The sequence below is a fragment of the Lepisma saccharinum genome, chromosome 13 (genome assembly GCF_977018435.1).
Source record: "Lepisma saccharinum chromosome 13, izLepSacc3.1, whole genome shotgun sequence".
In the NCBI taxonomy this organism is placed as follows: domain Eukaryota; kingdom Metazoa; phylum Arthropoda; class Insecta; order Zygentoma; family Lepismatidae; genus Lepisma; species Lepisma saccharinum.
Genome location: NC_139241.1, coordinates 66,599,896 through 66,607,149, shown reverse-complemented (window position 1 = coordinate 66,607,149; position 7,254 = coordinate 66,599,896).

Here is a 7,254-nt window from a genome sequence, read left to right as displayed (position 1 = left end):
CGCGAATCACACTTTTCATACATACTACATCGTGTAATATGTAAAGTTACATATTTACATTTCATTTTACATTATAAAATTTTCTTTGCTTGTTATCGTGCTAGCCTTAAACATTATATATATGTAATGTTATTCTTATAGTGTATTCTTCCTTTATTTGGATTTCTTTCATGTAGAAATTCTTCAAATCATCACTGTAATTCTTGTCTAAATGTAGTAATATTTTATTACTGTATACATATGGACATGGGTCAACGGAAATAAAGAATTATTATTATTATAAATTTATTATTTTTAGAATTTGTCGCGAATTTCACATTTTATGCATAATCTGTCAAAAATAACTCAAGTTCCTGTTCTTTGGTGATTTTCTGGCAACAATTTATTTTATGAACACATTATCACAATTGATATAGATAGTGACAGTTTCTGATTTAAGAAGTTTTTATCCCTAACAATTTTCCAACACAATGCTTTTTTCCCTTTTAATTGAATGCTGAACCCCACCCGAAAAAAACATCCTGGCTACCGTTCTGCTAATGGGGGGTCGTGGCCCTTGTTCACCCTTCAACATCGTTACTGACTGCGTCCACATAGGGCTTCTAAATTCTTGCAACTCACAGGCAGAAAATTAATCTGAGTTTGCAACCGTGGCGGTAAAAACCCGATTGCCGGAAACACGAACAAATAAATATATTTTTTACCTAGCGAGCGTGTTGTATGTGCATGCGCGTTGACTGTCAAGCAAGTGCGATGGAGTGAAACGAGGTGGTTATAAACGATAAGTTTCCTGTCGGCACATAGAAAACAGTGGCGTGCGGTAGGCACGTATCTAAAGTCCGCCCGGCTAAAGAATGGGCTTGAGGAAACCCAGACTTTCCGCCTCCAGTTCAAGGGGGGAAAAGCAGTGTTGCTACCGGCTGCTAACCGCGTTTGGTAGAACCTGTCCCGCTTCCCGCGCTAGGGAGCGCTCAACAGTTTCGGTGCCAATGAGAAACGAGGAAAAAATCGTCTGCTGGGCAGCGAGGAGCGAATGAAAGCCAGAAGAGAGGCGTTTACGTAGACGCTGTTGCCACGTTGCGTATTTTAATTGGCTGCCTGGCTTTGACTTTCCCCAGCACCGAGAAAAGCCAGGGAGCAACTAGCGCGGGAACCGGGACAGGTTGTAACAAACGCGGTATACACGCCTGATTTTTGTCCAGTCGTACACGACACCTCTTCCTGCAGTGTTGCCGCATGAAGGGAAATTTCCCTTTTGCAGGGAAATTCGGACCGAAATTTTAGCCAAAAGGGAATTTCGATGAAAAATATCACAATTTCTGGGAAATTTTAAGACTTCTGATTTTATATTATTACAGCTTATGTATTATTCACATTTTTATTTTTTCTGTTCCTTCTTAGTTCTGCTCTCTTGAATATAAGCTTCTATCTAATTATATTTCTTTTAAGTTTATGGTACGTCACTTTTCTGTATCTTCGGATAATTGTAACGATGAGAATTAACGATTTAATGGATTCCTGACCACGATTCAAACCTGGGACATCTAACCAGAAAGCAATAAAGCTGACATGTATGTAAAAAAGTTGTGTAACATTTTTTATTCATACGAACATGGACCAACGAAAATGTTACTACTACCACTGCTAATAATAATAATAATTATTATTATATTTGTTTAGGTGAAGGGGAAAAATGGTCCAAAAAGGGAAATTGTGTCCTCAGATTGTGGCAACACTGTCTTCTTGTCTACAACCCCCCTTCGCTCGCATTTCAGGGAGAGGCAGGGAATCTGAGCTCCATTCGCTTGCTACGTGGCGGCAACCATTAGGTTTCGCCGTGCTTGGCTTTGATGAGAGTGCGAAAACGACCCAAAACTCAAAATTTGGCAACGCAGAATACCACGGGAATTCCCCCTCACCACGGCAATTGAACAAAGCAGATTGGTTCAGCGGTTCAGGTGGCCCTCCGTGGCTTTCGACAGAAAAGACAAAAATAGAATTTCCAAGTCAGTTCTTTCTCCGGAACCACTTGTAGAATTATATTTTGGTGGTTTTAACAATTATCATCATTACATGTAGTAACAATATAGTCAATATTTTAATAACAGTGACGGCAATTGGGTTCCAAAACCAGGAGGGGGGCAACTGCCCGCGACTGGTTAATAAGATTTAAACAATATTTTTAAGAGGTAGCCTAATGTTTTATTACCATTATTGTCATTGCATGAACAGATCAAACAGGCATGTATTCTTTATCTGCTTATGATAGTTAAGATCATTAATGCCGGATCCATAAAACACAAAAACCAGAATGCGGGAGGGGGGGTGGGAATAAATAATATTTTGGCGCCCTTGCCAGGCATATAATCATGGACGTCCAAAAGGTGGGAAAAGGAAGCATATTTTCCTTAATAACAGTGATGCCCCTAAAAAAACACAGTGTCTGAAATTATCAACGCCCTTATAATAATTAACGTAAATGACTGCGACTGAAATGAAATAATGTGAAATGTATACTTTTTATAAGGACATTGATTTTCCAGGGGGAGCGTGCCACCCCCTTCCCTTCCGGACATCCATGCATATAATAAGAGTTCGTACTCAAGATGTCTATGTAAAACAATAACCGTAGTAATTTGTCTGGCAAAAATACAAAAGACCGCCTAAACATTGTAAGGTGAAATAATTTGTTACTCGTTTTAAAGAGAGGAGTCACCTGAAGGGGGTTCGGAGTACACGAAACCCCACCGAAAACGGAAAATGTTCAATTTGTTTTCTTTTCTGCAGAATAGAACACTATATTTGTATAATTATTTTACAAAGCAGCTATTTTCGTTCATTAAGTCTTCACAATGCTTCAAATTTTCCCCACCGTTGACAAGAAAAGCTCACCATATTAGGCAGCGAGAGCCCTACGCACATCTGGCACAGTGAACTCCCTCTGCTGTATACTTCCCGTGTCCTAGAGTTGACGAGCTGTATCTTTGCGGGTGGCCTTGGCTATTCCGCGCAGAGTGTGAGAGAGATACATTTATGTAGTTGCCATCGACTCGCCCTTTGGGTGGTCGACAGCAAGAACAGAACGCAAGGATAATGCCGCGCAGCCGGTAGCTCCTCCACCTTGCTACTGCGCAGCCCGGCTTGGGCAGGGTTCACCCGCAAAGATACAGCATGTCAACTCTAGTTCTACCGAAGAAGCCGAAAGAACCAAGGGGGAAAACTGGAAATCTGAGCACGTGCACCTTCCGAAAGAACACTCAACAGATGGCAGCAACTGTTTGGAGAATGCCGATAGCGGCTGAGGTATTTTATTTTTACATTCGTTTAGCTTCTGTATTGTGCAAAAGTAAGCAGTAGTTAAGATTCCTAAGATCTTCGATGTTTTAACCTAATATCTTTCTTTTCGAATACATTTCACCAAAAAATAAGGCCGCAAACCTCCATTGCATAGTGAAGGTTTTAAGTTCTAAACCACTATATCACCAAAATGAGCAGATTTACCACTCACATCGATAGTTAAAATGTGTTGCTTAAACCTTTAGATAATGTAGATGAGTCAAATCGAAAAAAGGCGAAGAGGCTGTTAGCAGAAAATAATATTTATTTTGGTACACATGTAAAACGAGTATGGACAATTACCAATGGACATTTTTGTGGAAAAGAAATTATAATTGTTATAAACTCCTACACATAAGGTTTAAAACAATAACTTTTAAGTTTCGCGAGTTGCAATTCTCATCATGAAATTTGAGCATTGCCAGAGACTTAGGAATGAAATATAGGGAAGCTGCTGTGAAATTACAAATAACTCTTAAAAGAGAAAATAACATATTCGACGGTATCATGATTAGTCAAAATGAGGGTGGGGGTTAATTCTTAGGAGCAAGAAAGGAATTTCCAAAACTAAAATAAAGAGAAAAGTAATTGCTTATTGGTTTGGTTTAACTTCACTTTTCTTCCACTTTTGGCTAATCGCGAAGATGGGGATGAGTGATGTATGATAAAACTGATGAAGGGACATTGACAAAGAACATCCATACCCTGGACGGGATTCAAACCCTGGACACCTAGCATTTTAGGATGCTGTGATAACAACCACTCTGCCATGGAGATCGGCGAGGAGAAAAGTAAGGAATTTCAATAATTTAAACTTGAAAAATAATTTTCGCAGTGTTTAACTTGGCAATTTTTCCTTGTTTTTGAAGAGTCTTCACGGGCGGCAGAAGGGGAGAGAGTTTTAAGCGGACACGATAATTCACAATAAATTAAAATTAGCCTGCATTTTGTAAATGTATTTTCGCTTAATACTCTTGCGGAGTGTCTGGCACAATGTGCTACAAATACAAAGTACCAGGTTCGAATTCTCGATAAAACGTGCGCTGTTAATTTTTACTTTATGTTGCTTTTCTTCAACATTTGGGAAAGGCACTCGAAGAAAAAAAAAAAGAATTTTAGCTTCGATTAACCAATGTCACTTAGGTCCACTGTTCTCTTCTCTGCGATGGTGATCAATAATTAATATCTCTATGTGTTTGCAGCCCCTCGGTCTGGGGAAGGGGGTTTAAATTTTCTGATTTTAGGCTGGCTGTGAACATAGGCTGGATTTTTTCAGGAAACTGGATACTACATAGCTCCATTTTACAAAGAATATGCAATAAAATATTTTGTGTGGAGCTTGTCACTATTAAAATTGTAGTTATGCACTGAAAAAATGCGACTTTTAAGCAAACATAAATGCTTACTTTCAAGCAGTGGCGGCTCGTGGTCTAGCTCTATGGGTGTCCACTTCAGTCTCGCGTCCAGAAGTGTTATGCCACCCCTGTGAAACACTCACCCGTTTTTGCGAACATAATGATGATTAATATATTGACAACCCAACCTTGCACTGAAAATGAGGCTATGACAGTTATATTTCATGATTTTTTTTACAAATTTAAAATATTTCTGAAATTATCCAGCCAATCACGAGAAGAGCGATGTTATTGTGCAATATGTAATCCAGCATTCGATAACCTGATAAAAATCAATCAAAACACAGAAATACCGATCTACAATATCAATACTATTGTCGATTTGAAAAATATTTTGTTAAAAACTTTCTAACCGCGCCTTGATGATATTGATGAACAAGGAGAATAATAACATTGGCGTACACCAAAGAAGCCGATCCGCCTACCACATGGAGGAAATCAGTTGTAATCTATCTAGCTGTTGTTTATTTCTAATGACAGACTGATCAAACCAAGCAAATCAAGCGAAATCAAGAGAATAATAAATGTTAAAGCAAATAACAGTACTCACTAAGTTCACACTGCCCTGCTTCGTAATCGTACTTCAGAATTTCCCTTCTCTTCCGCCGTATCCATATATTACTGCAGTTGGTTCAGGCTTTGTAGCTAACTTCCCTCCACAAATTCAATAACGTTAAATATTAAGTCTCTGCTTTTGCTAAGTACAGTTTCCCTATTCATCGTGAAATCAAACACTTTGCACTGAAACAGGAACAACCTTTTGACAGCGTTAAACAATTTTGTAATGCAGTAACAGCCACACAATGCAAAACAGCTGACTATTGATGCACGCTCCCTCTCCGCAGATTGATAATTCGTCTACTGCGCCACAGAGACCGTTTATTTTGGCAAAGGTACACTAAGAAAAGGCATGCTTAAAACACCCATTTCGCTTTCAGTTGCCATCCCCCCTCTCCACCTTTTCTTCCCCTCTTATGCTCGGGACAATATACCATCGAAATTTCCCTTATCTAAAAAAAAATCCCTCAATTTGCGATGATGCATGGGTTGCCTCGATTCCGTCACACGATATCCAATGAAATGGGTTTGCAACACTACATTTGCTAACACACCGATCGGTACGTTCACGGCTTTTCTAAATGATGCATTCTCCCCTGACACAGTGCTCAAGCCAAAAGACCCAACCAGCATCCTCTATGCTACTGCTGCAACAGCGTCATAGGGAGCAAAACTAACATTGTGTTCAATGCCCGGGTTGATATTACTGATTGCAGGCTTCTCCACCATCTCTCTTGGTGGAGCGGTGTGGGAACACTTGATGTTTCGAAGGAGATAGAGTTCAATGAGTATAATAATAATGATTTGCATTACAGATTTATTTGGCTGTGCACGTGCGAATAGGCAGAAGCCGCTACTGCTTTCAAAACAGTTTTTTACGAATTCTGCCTAAATTTATCTCTTTACAGCATATTAGCATACTTATCTATTCGTTAAAAATAACAATTTCAGGACAGTGATTGAATTGTATAAGTTTTACCTATATTTTAAGGTTGGTTAGTAATGCCTTGAATTTGTTTACATACTCAGCATCCAGTTAATCTCCTTGGTTTATTTTGTGTTTTCTTAACATTCTCAACAAAATAATCGTTACAAGTTACATAATTCCAATGTTAATGTAGTAATGGAATAGCAGAAAAACAACTAAAAACAAAATATTTCTAGTATTTTTTTTTAAACCAGTCTTTGATTTACAGAACAGGTTGCAAAAGTCATCATTTGCATATCCAGCAAGGTATTTTCTAAAGCAAAATCTATATGAATAAAGGATAAAGAAAGTCACTTCAGTTTATTTTCATTTCTTTTCCTCAAATATGTTCTAACTACCTTCCGTTTTGAAAAGCTTCCTTGAACTAAGGTTGAACAGCAAGTATTTCCAGCACTATGTTTATATCTGAGAATAGGATTTCGTCACCTTCCTCTAATTCCGTGAGGGCAGAATTTCTTGAGATCATCTACTTTTATCTCCAAAAATTCCAACTCTTCTACAAAAATTTAATCGCAGAACCAGTCAGGTCATCCCTGTAGAATTCGAATGCTGGCACTTGGCATGAAATAAAGTACAGAAGGGATGACGATGTGTCCAGGCTCATTAAAGTTATTTCTTGTAGGGAAGAAGTCATGTCAACTAAACATGGAATAAGAACTGTTATTTGACAATACGTTCTCGGGTCTGTAGAACTGAAAATCAGCATTATCTCTTAAGGCGAAGAGGGACAATTATGCACGAGTTGTGCATTTATTTCAATATAGTCAGATTGGGCACTGCTTTTTAAAAAATGGTTTATTATGCAAGAGAGTATGAATTTCTCTACATGTTGCAAGTGGAAACTGTTTCTCAAGTTGATTAGTAAGCTAGACACAATGTTTGAAAAATATGATTAATAAGTATTTACAGAATCCCATGTATTCCTTATGGGGAATCAACTTCAACTTCAAGTTACGG